General features: G+C 46.0%; 1 pseudogene; it reads right to left on the reverse strand.

Annotated features, from left to right (window-relative positions):
• Positions 1-8,568: 8,568 nt before the first annotated feature.
• Positions 8,569-8,971, reverse strand: LOC102905498 (nucleoside diphosphate kinase B pseudogene; annotated as a pseudogene).
• Positions 8,972-10,568: the final 1,597 nt, after the last annotated feature.

Raw genomic sequence — 10,568 nt, forward strand, 5'->3', positions numbered from 1 at the left:
CCCACAGTCTAAAGAGTCTGGGAGTCACGTTTTCAAGGTTACACTGGTGAGAACCCCTAGATTTCCCAAACTTCTGTGATTTTTTTTTTTATCCCTTTTAAAGACAGTTTCTCACTATGCAGACTTGCCTGGCCTGGAGTTTGCTATGTAGACCAGGAGACCAGGTTAGTCTTGAAGTCACAGTGATCCATCTGCTTCTGCTCCCCAAATGTTAAGATTAAAGCCATAACACCACCACATATGACCCCCTCCATTACTTATTTATTTATTTATTTATTTATTTATTTATTTTGGTTTTTTGAGACAGGGTTTCTCTGTATCTTTGGAGCCTATCCTGGAACTCACTCTGTAGACCAGCCTGGCCTCGAACTCACAGAGATCCGCCTGGCTCTGCCTCCCGAGTGCTGATATTAAAGGCATGCGCCACCCCTGCCCAGCTACCCTCTCCATTTTTTTTTTTTTTTTTTTTTTTTGGTTTTTTTCGAGACAGGGTTTCTCTGTGTAGCTTTGCGCCTTTCCTGGAGCTCACTTGGTAGCCCAGGCTGGCCTCGAACTCACAGAGATCCGCCTGGCTCTGCCTCCCGAGTGCTGGGATTAAAGGCGTGCGCCACCAACGCCCGGCTTACCCTCTCCATTTTTAATGCAAGGACACATTCACAGTTTTTCTTCCCCTCACCCAGCCCTAGCATCACATCAGCCTAACATCTCCTGACTTCAAGCTGTGGTGTGTGTGTGTGTGTGTGTGTGTGTGTGTGTGTGTGTGTGTGTGTGTATGTGTGTGTGTGTGTGTGTGTGTGTGTGTGTGTGTATGGGTGGGTGGGCGGGTGGGTGGGTGTGGGTGTGGGTGTGTCTAGGACCTGGGTGTTTCTGATTAGGCTAGCTAACCAAGTGAGCCTCAAAGGCTCTCCTTTCTCTGCCTCCCCAGGGCTGGAACCCCAGGTGAAGGCCAGCACATCCAGCTTTTTCCCGGGGTGCTGGGGATTGGACTCTGGTTCTCGGGCTTACATGATAAACACTGTACAGACTGAGCCATGTCCCATTGGTTGTGTGGGGGCCACGCTAGCTTTCTTTGTACTGTTTGTGGTTTAGTATGTGTGCTGCTGAAATGAGGGCTCTTTTAAACTGTCTTTTAAAGTGGCTTATAGAGGGTGTAAAAACAGCAAGCTTGGCCAGGGGAGATGGCTCAGTAAAGACACTTTCTGCCAAGCCTGATAACTTGGTTTTGATCCCCAGGAAAAATATATTAGAAGAAGAAACACATTCCCACAAGTTGTCCTCTGATATCCACATACTCACAGTAGCTCAGACTGTCAGAAAAGAACCAGCTCCTGAAAACTGTCCTCTGACATCCATGCATGCTGTTTTACAAGCATATCCCCAACACACACACACACACACACACACACACACACACACCACACACGAGATAGGTAAATATAATTCTAAAAAAAAAATTTTTTTTTTTGAGACAGGCTTTCTCTGTGTTGCTGTGGCTGTCCTGGAACTTGCTCTGTGGACCAGGCTGGCCTCAAACTCACAGAGGTCCACCTGCCTCTGCCTCCCAAGTGCTGGGATTAAAGGCGTGCACCACCACCGCCTGATGTAACTTCTTTAACTTCTTTTTTTTCTTCAGAGCTGAGGACCGAACCCAGGGCCTTGCACTTGCTAAGCAAGCGCTCTACCACTGAGCTAAAACCCCAATCCCGGCTTTCCAACTTTTTCCAGTGCAATTCCTGAAGAAGAAGCATTTAGCTGAGGACCAGGTGACTCTGGGATACAGTTGTACTTCCTTGACTTTGAGTCTCAAGGTCTCCATCACTGTTGGGTAAGCCTCCTGCCTCATCTCCATGCCTGACCCAGGAAGTCACTGTCTTCTCCGCGCTGGGCCCACCATCCACTGGAACCAGCTTTGTTTTTCCTGGCTGCTCTGCACTCTTGCTCACTCAGAATGTGCTTGTTATTTGGGAAGGTTGTTCCCACCTCCCCGAGTGGTGCTCAGGATCCAACTCAGGGCCTCATGCGTGTTGGGAAAGTGTTGTACCACTGAGCCTCTCAGCCTTGAATTAGATTCTTGGGGTTATACTAAATGTTTGAGGGACGGAACCAGGGGTATTTGAGAAACAGGTGGCATCTTTGCCATATCTGTTTTGAGGCTGTGGCTCATCACTCTTCTTTGTTCCCTTTCGGAACTATGTATGTCAGACCAACCAATTGAAAACTTAGTTGAAATAAATACTGAAAAAATATCAACTACTAAAAGTCATTCACAAGAAAACAAAACAAAAAAAAAGATTCATGTTTAATGCTAACATTGAATCTAAATTAAAAATTCCAGCCACTAAACATTTCACCAAACCCTGTGTCCATGAGCAACTCTCATAAGCATAGAGGAAGAGAAACCTTTTGCCTTGCCACAACTAAGAAACAAAACCTAGTTACTTCCAGCAGATCTGTCACCAAGCCAGAAAGGGCAGTGAAAGGAAAGTGTCAGCTCTGCCTCCCTCATAACAGCTTTGACAATTATGATAAAGCATTAGCTACGCTTTCGGGGGGGGGGGGGGAGGATAAACACCACGATCCGGGTACCAGGAGCCATTGCACTCCAGATGTGCTGAGCCTGTGATCTCCTCCAATGTGGGAAACTTGAGTGCATACTTTGTGATAGTGGGGAACTGTTTTTGCAGACCCCCTTCAAGAGTGACGTACAAAAGAAGACTCACCCAGGAGTGAGTCATTCCAGGATGACAAAGAGGACTCAGTGAAAGCGAAGAAGAGTGAGGCCTGGGGAAGAAGCGCCAAACAAGCCTGCCATTATTTGCAGGCATTATGGTTGCCATGGAAAAATCAGAATTGCTAGGTATATCAGTTAGCTAATGCTGTGTAAGAAGTAATCCCAAATTTAGCAACTGCAAACAAACATTTAATCCACTTTCTGAGAGTGAGGAATCGGGGGTAGCAGGCCTGCCTGGGCTCTCAGGAGGCTGAAGACAAGTTGTTGAGATGTTCTCCCATCATGTGATGGGCAAGAGGACCCACTTTCGATCCTGCTCTTACGACTTTGGACTGGCTTTCATTTTTCACACGGACCTACGTGTACGGATTCTACACATTGTGGCGTTGGGACAGTAGGGTCCCTTGGAGAGACAGCTAAGAAGTGAACAGAGGGAACAAAGGTGTGCCTCAGTGGTAGAAAACTGGCCTGGCATGTGTGAGGCTCTGTAGGTTTCATCACCACCACTAAAAAAGTGAAGAGAGCCGGGGTGGTGGCGCACACCTTTAACCCCAGAGTTTGGGAGGCAGAGGCAGGCAGATCTCAGTGAGTTCGGGGCCAGCCTGGTCTACAAAGGAGTTCCAGGGTAGCCAAGGCTGTTACATAGAGAAATCCCATCTCCTCTTGAAAAACAAAACAAACAAAAAAGTGAGAAGTGCAGTCTCCTAATAACTGAACTCAGAAAATGACCCCTCACTCACTATTGCTGTGTTCTATTCGAGTGGGCTCCTGTCCAGCTTGTAATCAACAGAAAGGGATGACTCAAGGACATAGATACTAGGATCAGCAGGCTGCCGGCCATAGTGTCAGAATGAAAATGGAATCACTTGTGTTAGACCCTAACAAAAAACATAAAGACAAAATAAACCCAGGAGGTTGTGACAGAGTTGAGCTCTCGGGCACCTATGCCTGTTAACTTCATGTCACTGGAGCAGACTAACTGAGGTCACCAGTTTATAAGGAAGGAATGCCTTACGGTTCACCGTTTCTGAGGTTTCAGTCCACCGTCACTTGGTCCTGCTGTTTCTGGACCTACGACAAGGCAGGATGTCACAGGGTGTGGGTGGGGACGGCAGTACAATGCTGGGGCAAAGCTGCTCATTACATGGAAGTCAGAACGTAATAGAAATTGGCCAGGATCCCAATATCCCTTTCAAGAGCTTGTTCCCGATGACCTAACTTCCTTCCTCCTAGTGAGTTCAAGACAGTAGAGCTAGAGGGAGACTCTGTCTCAAAAATCCCAGGACTGGGAATGTAGCTAGTAGTAGAGTGCTTGCCTAGCATGACTGAGAAACAAACGTATGTTCCTTATTTTGGCTTTAAAAAAATCCCCTGCCTCAACCTCTGAGTAACTCACATTTTACTATGCACACACGTTACATAGCGATGCTTTGCCTCCCTCAAACAGACTCATGATCTCTGGGCCGAGGTGTAAGGGAAGGGAAGACGTGTGTAAGGGAAGGAGCAGACTCATAAATATGACTGGGGTGATTTTTCCAGAAAGTGAAAATGCACCAATAGGCTCCAGGACGAGCAAAGACTGAGTTATTTAAAATAAAAGTTCAAAGGGGCTTGAGGTGGTGGTGCATGCATTTTTAACAACAGCACTCAGGAGGCAGAGGCAGGTGGATCTCTGTGAATTTGAGACTAGCCTGGTCTACAAAGTGAGTTCCAGGACAGCCAGAGCTATATAGAGAAGCCTTGTTTCAAAAAACCAAACCAAAACAAAACCCATGTACATAAAAATAAATAAAATCTCTTGAAAAAGAATGAGTGCACATGAAATCCAAAGTTTATGTGCTAAAGTTTTGAAGGACTTACTACAAAAGTACTCTCAAATAAAAAAAATTAAAGTTTCAATTAATACAGAAGAGAGAAACAATTAATAACCCATACTGGAATAGCTGATTAGTAATTGGGGGAAGAAGACATTGAAATAATGAATCAAAAATCAACTTTGAAGCCAGGTGTATAAGCCTAGCAGAGGCAGGCAGATCTGTGAGTTCTAGGCCAGCCTGGCTTACATAGGGAGTCCCCAACCAGCCAGGGCTAGGTAATGAAACCCCGTCTCAAAAAAAAAAAAAAAAAAAAAAAAAAGAAAGAAAGAAAAAAAATCAACATCAAGTAAGTTAAATACTCTCTTTAGGACAGATTTCCAGAACTGTAAAATGTTTAAACACAGCAAAGTCCACACTACATAAATTGACCCCTTTACCTGTTCTAAAGTGTAGTGTGTTGCTGTTAAGCCCTGCTGTGTTACCACGCTTCTGTCTCTCAAACCCTGTGTGCTTGCAAAAGCTGAACCTGCCCCTGCTGCCTGATGCTCCCCATCTGCGGCTCCCCTGGCTCCTGGAAACCTCATTCACTGTCTCTGTGAAGGGAGCTGTCTGTCTTCATCAGGGTTACTATGGCTACGTTAAAACACCATGACCAAAAAGCAAGTTGGGGAGGGAAGGATTTATTTGGCTTACACATCTACATCATAGGCCATCACTGAGGGAAGTCAGGACAGGAACTCAGGCAAGGCAGGAACCTGGAGGCAGGAGCTGATGCAGAGGCCATGGAGGGAGCTGCTTCCTGGCTTGATCCCTGTGGCTTATGGAACCCAGGATCACCAGCCATGGGCGGCCCCCACTCCTGATGGGCTAGGAAAATACCTACGGACAGGCTTTTATAGAGCTTCATTTTATGGAGGCATTTTGTCAGTTGTGGCTCCCTCCTCTTTGATGGCCATACCTTGGGTCAAGTTGACATAAAATTAGCGGGCACATTGTCCTAAATACCTGAAACAGGTGTGTTCATCCCACACACGGCAATGTCCTCACTGCTTGCCCACGCTGCGGTCTTTCCGAGGCTATACTCCCACTGTCCTGTGTCTCACAAGCTGCTCATCCACTCCTCGGTTGATGGGCATGTGTTGGCTGTGAACGCAGCTGCTCCGGATACAGGTAGGGAAGAGGATATATACTCAGAAGTGGGTTTGTTTGATCATGGGTATGACTGAACTCACAACTGGCTGAGTACAAAGCCCAAATCAACTCAGACACAACATAAAGAATGGAGAAAGGCCGGGCGGTGGTGGCGCACGCCTTTAATCCCAGCACTCGGGAGGCAGAGGCAGGCGGATCTTTGTGAGTTCGAGGCCAGCCTGGTCTCCAAAGCGAGTTCCAGGAAAGGCGCAAAGCTACACAGAGAAACCCTGTCTCGAAAAACCAAAAAAAAAAAAAAAAAAAAAAAAAAGAATGGAGAAAGATTTGCGGCCTGCAGTGGCAAGGAGACCGCTGGGTCAAAGGAAATGCAGATTTTATTCAGGAGATCGGTACATATTCAAAGGTGGTGAGTCCGTTCCTGAGCATGCTTAGTTAATTATTCTATTCAAGAGTACGGCCACTTTAAGGTCACTTTTTAAAAAAATTTTAGACAGGGTCCCTCTACAAACCCTGGCTGTCTTGGAACTCCCTCTGTAGACCAGCAGGCTGGCCTCGAACTCACAGAAATCCACCTGCCTCAAGTGCTGGGATTAAAGGCATGCACCACCAGGCCTGGCCCAATACATAATTTTTATTTTTAATTTTATGTTCATTGGTGTTTTGCCAGCATGTATGTCCGTGTGAGGGTGTCAGAAGCCTTGGAATTGGAGTTACAGACAGGTGTGAGCTGCCACATGGATGCTGGGAATTGAACCCAGGTGCTCTGGAAGAGCAGTTAGTGCTCTTTACTGTTTTAAGCCATCTCTCTACCCCTAAGGTCACAATTTAAAAAAGACAGTAGACACGCTTTTGGGTACTCTTAGCTCAACGTCATAAAGCACATATGTAAAAGATACAAGTGATGGACAGAAACGCCTCTGGGTGTGTTCAGCTTGCACTATAAGCTTTAAATGAAGATACCAGCCTCGCTCAGTCGCTAATACAGGAGACTCGGCTTTGAAGTATTTGAGGGGCCACCACATTTTCCACTCCGACTGCACCATACTGTGTTCCCACCACTAGTCATCAGACATCATCGTCCCCAACCTCACCAGCACGTCTATTTCTTTTCTTTCCCCTTTCTGTCATCCTAAGGGACACGGAGGGCAGTTGGTGGTTTTGATTTGTACTCCTGTATGATTAATAGCATTAGCATCTTTTTGTGTGCGTATTGCCCATTCCTAAAGGTTTTTAGGACAGGACATTCTTCTCAGAGGCCAAACTGCCTTCACAAGTCACCGAATGAGTGCAATTAAACTAATCAGAAGAGTTGGGGATGGGCCTTGCTGGGTGGTGCACCTCTTTAACCCCAGCGCTGGGGAGGCAGAGGCATGTGGAGGCTGACCAGCTCAGCCTACATACCGAGTTCCAGGGCAGCCAGGGCTACAAAGATTTGGGAAGAAAATAACACAAAAACAGATGAGGGGCAGGAATGTGTGGGAAAGAGTGGCGAGTCAGTGAAATTAAGAGGACAAGCTAGATCAAACAGTGATCATTTCCATAGAAGGCATAAATGGCAAGAAAAGGAGAAAAAGCAGGATAAGACTAGAGCTTAAAATTCTCCAAATCAGGTTAAGAGTTTTGAGAACAAGGGAGGCAAAAGAGTGAACTTCACAAAGGCTGAAAAGATGAAAACTGAAACTAAGCCTAGGTGATAAAAAGAGAGTCAGGGGGATGTTTAAAAAAAAAAAAAAAAAAAAAAAGAGGCTCTTAAAATCCACTCGCGGCAGCCGGGGAGAGATGAAAGAAGGTTTTTAGGCTAGGTCAAGCTTCTAACAAGTCCTAAAATAGGCAGGAAAGCCACAGGCACTGGTGGCATATGTAACTTCCTATCTGTGTCTCAAGCTCTGTGAGCAGGACACACTTCCACTTTAGGAGAGCTGGGCAGCGTTTTCTAGAACACTGCTTCCAGGGATGGGCCCTGAAGCTGCAACCTCCCACCTCTCCGGTTTGTTGGGAATGCAGAACCCCAAGTCCCACCCCTGGTCCCAAACTAACAAGATCAGCAGAGGACCTGGGCATCCTCACTGAGAAGTGCTGCTTAAATGAATGTGGTGGCACACCTTTAAATCCCAGCACTCAGGAGACAAGAGGCAAGTGGATCTCTGTGAGTTCAAGGCCAGCCAGGTCTTCATAGTGAGTTCCAGAACAGCCAGAGCTACATAGTGAGACCCTGTGTCAAAAAAAATGCTATTTTAGAAGAATTTGATAGTTCTTTGTGTGCCTTAATTTACTATTTTAGAGCAGTTGACTTTGGCTTAAGATTTCTGAGGTTTCAGGCCTTGTTGATGCTGTGGCCTTTGGGCCCTTGGCAAGCCAGAGCTGCTCATTTGTGGTGGCTTGGGAACACAAAAGAGAGAAAGGAAAAAGCCAGGGTCTCAATATCTTTTTAAACGAGGAGTCCTAATGGCCTGACTTCCCTCTACCAGGTCTCATTACCTACGTGTTATTTAACTCTCTGAGGTAAATATTTTCTTAAAAATAGATAAAATAAATTCTACCAATTATTAGTTGATTCTCTGTCCAATACGTTTTCTTCCTCTTTTTTGTTAATTGTTTTCAACTGATTGAAAATCCTTTTTTCTCCCCCCTCCCAGTTCCAAAATCTTTATTGTTTTAGAAAAGATAATCCATCCACTCAGTGGAATGAAGAGTTAGGTCCTGGGATCCATCAACAATGCTGAAAAGGACCATAGTTTATCCACTTGTTCTCAGTAGACCCAGTCAGAGGCCCAAGACTTGTAGTCAGTCAGTCTTTGGGCTTAACTCAGCATGTTACTGAATCACTGCCATGATGTTCCTGTCAACTTGAACGCTACAGAGATCCACTCAAATGGTGCCCAGCTTAGAATCATCTGGATTGGTCTCTTCCAGCATCACTAGGCCTGACTGCACCACGTTGAGCCCCTCCCAGACCATGGCCACCATAGGCCCCGAGTTCATGTATTTCACCAGTCCTGGAAAGAAAGGATGGTCTTTCAGGTCAAGGCAGTGCCGCTTCAGGCATCCTCCAGAAACTCAAAGGAACTTCGTGGCCACCAGGAATTCATCCAGCAGGCATCGATGCATGCCATCTGGCTTGATGGCAATAAAGGTGTCCTCAAGGTTGGCCATGGTCCAAAAGCTGGAGGGTCGGTGGTGTCTGAGTGAGTGGTGGGAACGAAGGTTTTTACAAGACAGGGTCTCTCTGTGTAGCCCTGGCTGTCCTGGAACTTGCTCTGTAGACCAGGCTAGCCTCAAACTCAGAGATCTACCTGCATCTGCTTCCTGAGTACTGGGATTAAAGGCGTGCACCACTGCCCAGTGAAGTGAGAATTCTTAAAAATATGTAAGTTAGGTTTGCAGCCAGGCCCACCCTGTTGATCAAGAGTAAAGGTTGCCTGTTCAGACACTTCAGCTGGAACCTTTGCAATCCCCAACTCTTTCCTAGCGGTGCCCAAGCCGCAGTGTGCCCAAGCCACAGTGTGCCTAAGCCACAGTGTGCCTGTGGAGGTCAAAGGACAATTCTGTGGAGTCAATTCTTTCCTTCCATCTTTTCCCACTGAGCCATCTCGGCAGCTCTGAAGATAACTACTTAGAATGCAGTTTTTCCCTATGAACAGCCAGCAAACAGCAGTAGTAGATTTCCTTTAGGGCCTATGACCTCTTTAGCCATAGGCTTTTGATGGGGTTTACAAACAAGATACCCCCCCCCCCCTCAAGCTGGCTCTCAGTCCAATCAGAGAGTGTCCGGTTACCCTCTCTTGTAGCTTCATTTCTGTTGCAATCATAAAATATTCTGACAACTGAAGGGAGGAAGAGGTTTACAATTTGCTTACAATTCCAGGTTACAGTCCATCGTTGAGGAGAGGTCAGGGTAAAACTCAAGCAGCTGGTCCCAGCAAATGAACCCGCCTATACTGCTTGCTTTCTTATGTTCCTTCTCAGCATTCTTCACTCTCACACAGTTCAGAACCCAGCTCATGAAATCGTGCCATCCACCGAGGATGGGGTTTCCCATCTTAATTAACAACAACAACAAAAACAAAACAAAAAACCAACCAAACAAAAAACAACTCCCAGACACACCTACAAACCAACCTGACTTATATAATTCCCTTTTGAAACTCTCTTCTCAACCTTTAGGTTGTATGAGGTTGATAATAAATACCAACCACCAGGGGTGGAGAGAGGGCTTGTGGTTAAGAGTGCTTGTTGCTCTTGCAGAGGACCCAGTTTGATTTCCAGCACCTACATGGCAGCTCCCAACTATCCATAACTACTTTCAGGTGATTCAACACCCTCTTCTTGCCTTAACAAGCAGGCATGTGGTGCAGGTACATACATGCAGGTAAAGCATTCATACAAACAAACAAGCAAATTCTAACCCCTAAATAGTCAAATCATTATTGCACCAGGGGGCACATCTTGCTTACCAGGTCAATATCATAGCATGCAGTATCTACCATTGAGTAAGATCACACTGATGTCTTTTATCTCCCAGCACCTTTTGGCATTAAGGATACTAGCCCATGAAGAAGAAGCTTCCAGCTCAGTTCCAACTTCATTTCTCTATGTCTTGCAACTAAAGCAAGTGGCATTTTCAGCAAATAGGCCTTATCATCTAGCTCATTCGAGTGGGAAACCATGAGCATCGGCAGTAGCTTGTATTGTTTCAAGAGCCTCAGGCACCCCTCTGACCAACAACTCATAGGGAAATGGCCCATGAAACTTCATTATCCAATCAATGGGAATCTAGGCTTATCCCATTTCCTAGCTGTTGTGATTGGAACAGCAATAAACATGATGTGAAAGTATCTCTGTCATGGGTTACAGAGTCTCCTCTAGTT

The sequence above is a fragment of the Peromyscus maniculatus genome, chromosome 4 (genome assembly GCF_049852395.1).
Source record: "Peromyscus maniculatus bairdii isolate BWxNUB_F1_BW_parent chromosome 4, HU_Pman_BW_mat_3.1, whole genome shotgun sequence".
NCBI classification, from domain to species: domain Eukaryota; kingdom Metazoa; phylum Chordata; class Mammalia; order Rodentia; family Cricetidae; genus Peromyscus; species Peromyscus maniculatus.